Source organism: Stegastes partitus, unplaced genomic scaffold (genome assembly GCF_000690725.1).
Source record: "Stegastes partitus isolate 25-593 unplaced genomic scaffold, Stegastes_partitus-1.0.2 Scaffold2043, whole genome shotgun sequence".
Taxonomy (NCBI): Eukaryota; Metazoa; Chordata; class Actinopteri; family Pomacentridae; genus Stegastes; species Stegastes partitus.
The window spans coordinates 53,653-56,381 of NW_007579774.1; positions in this window are offsets into that span (position 1 = coordinate 53,653).

Here is a 2,729-nt window from a genome sequence, read left to right on the forward strand (position 1 = left end):
TTAAATCTTTGTGTTGGTTGGTGTCTAGTTGGTACAAACGATTTGTTTTTGTCAATTTTTAAAATCAAACATGTAGAATGAAGTGGTTTGGATGAAATATCACGACTTGAAGCTCAGATTTGGTTACGTGTTCTGATAGAACGGAATGCCAAAGATGAGCAGATCAAGAAACATCAGAAAGTTGAAAACTGAGATTATTTTTTTCTCTTTTTACAGTTTCTGGCTTTGATTCGTGCTTAAATACAAATGTAACATTTAACAAAGTATGCCGTTTAAGCCCGCCAGTGGGTTTTGGGGTTCAAAGGGTTAATAATTCTTCTGATACCAAGTGTGATCTGATATTTAAATTTACCTAAATAACAAAGCTCCTCAGTGCCCAGTCGAATTAATATAAGCAGTCTAATTTAGATAGTGCTGTGTGTTTGACAGTTTAATAACTCTGCATTAGCATAAAGCAGTATCACAGCTTTTTTTTTTTTTTTCTTCAACAGTAAAAGCATGTGCGAAGACTTGGAAAAGCCTGACAGCCTCATATTATCCATGGCTTTTTCTTGCACAGTCTCTCAAAATGACATGGACGCGTTGCTTGTTAATTTCCCAGCGGTTTACCATTTCCTTGACTGAATAACAAAATTTTCAACCACAGAAATGCGCTGGTCATCCAATGTGATGAATTCCATCGGCTTCTCGGTAATGTTTTTGCCCTTGTCAGTGTCTCAAAGAAACTTTTGTCACTGTTGGGACGTACCCTCCAGAGTGCTTTTTCCCTGTGTGAAGTTACTATATGCTGTTTTATCAGGTGCCATGTTGGTCATGCTCCAAGTAGCTTTTATTTTTCCATCCAATGAAACACTAGCATTGCACACAGCTCCTACTGTCCTATTTCCTGATGCCATAAATTGTGTTTACATCCCACTAAGGATGTTTATCATAAAGGCTAAGCAACATAGAATAAAACCCATGGATCGGTATCAGATAAAACAAATCTGATACCGATCCATTAAAATATGTTCAGAGAATCGACTTGGGATCTCTACTAGACTGGGCTGCAGTTGTGGTAGGATTGTTGGAGTTTTCTCACAGATAAACAAGACAGTCCCACTACAAGTATGTCTCTGTACAAACAGCCATGAGTACATCTTCTGTGCTGGTTTATACGAGCCTGCAGACATGAGAGGAGGTTTCAGGGAGGAAAGTGAAAAAGAGAGAGCCAGAAGAAGTCCTTATCCATGGCCTTCATTGACATGTAAATAGGTCTGCCTGTTTTTGTCCTAGATGAGAAAGGTTGAATGCCTGCTCATGTACCAAAGGAGAAAACACAAAGACAAATTTTAGCATGAGTGTGTGTTTTCACTTGTGTCAGACAGAACTTTCGCTAGACGGGGAGATTAAACCAGCTGAGATTTCTTGTGGAAAAACAAGGGGGCTTTTCTCTTTCTTTCCATTTTGGAGTGATTTAGGCATTTCTGACTACACTTCTAAAATTCCCACATATTATCCAGATGAGACCGCGGTCTTATGTGTGAAAGTGCTGCAGGGCCTTGTCGTGAAGAATTTCAACTTTTCAGCTTTTAATAAAAGATTTATTCTTTGCTGGTGTTGTCATGTGCTAAAACCTTACCAGACTTTGGAGCTGGGTGATACAGTGTGTGTAAATTTAGGAACTGGGCTGTCAGCTTAGAAGTTGTAATCTAGTTTTAAGAGAGGGAACATTATCTTGCACCAGGCCCTCACGGTCAATTCAAGTTCATCCGGGAGACTTTCTTCACACTCTGAGGTTACAGCCTTGTCAGATGAGTATTGTCTTAAGGGTTTAGAGACAGATAAAAACATGATGGTAAGGCTGCCTTGTCTCCTTCTGTAATCATATTTGTGTGTCTAGGACTATGTGTAGTCTGTACATGTGTGTGTCTTTGTACTCGCATCTTTTGGGAGGCAAACCTAGATTTGAAACCTTTGCTAGAAAGACAAGGTGAGGTCATTCTGACTTGTCCCACTTCTCTAAAGGGCTGTGTCAGAGTTTCAGGGACTTGGGTTTGAGGTTATGGGATAGACTGTCCCAGAATTCCTGATGAAAATATCTGGGTGTCCAACTTCTTTCACTAGCCAGCAGACACAGTAGCTCAGTGTGTCTGTCTGCTGTTTCTTTGGGCGGATCGTGTACAGCAGGTTGCAGAACTGGCTGATTTTTCTCTCTGTGATTCTATTTGTATTATTGTCATTTGATTCCCTGTTTATATTAAACGAGTTAATTATTACAGCTTTACATCTACAATAGCAGATTTTTTTGCCCACAGGGGGCAGCAAAAACAAGTTGTGAACACTCCCAGGACATTATTATAAACATGAGTTTGATATGGCAAACTTCTCAGTTAAAGCTCTGTAGTCACAAATCCAGCGCTTACGTAGTATCGTTATCAGTCAGGTCTCAGGTAGTCAGGCCAACTGTTACGGCCCATGGTGTTGGTGCCGTTTTGGATCTGTGGACTCGTGATCATTGTGTGGGAAGATGGCCCTGCTGAAGAAGGTGCTCCAGAACCACACCTGCCAGACATCAGTGGTGATTGCCCTGGAGCTCCCAACCTACTCTCAGCCTTGGTCTCCCTGCCTCCGGTCATGTCTGATTGGACCACCACCACTCCTCCTCCACCCCAGCAATTGCCACACCTGGCTATAAACTCCACCAGCAACCTTTCAGTAGAATGCTGGCTGGGATTTATTGTGAGCAG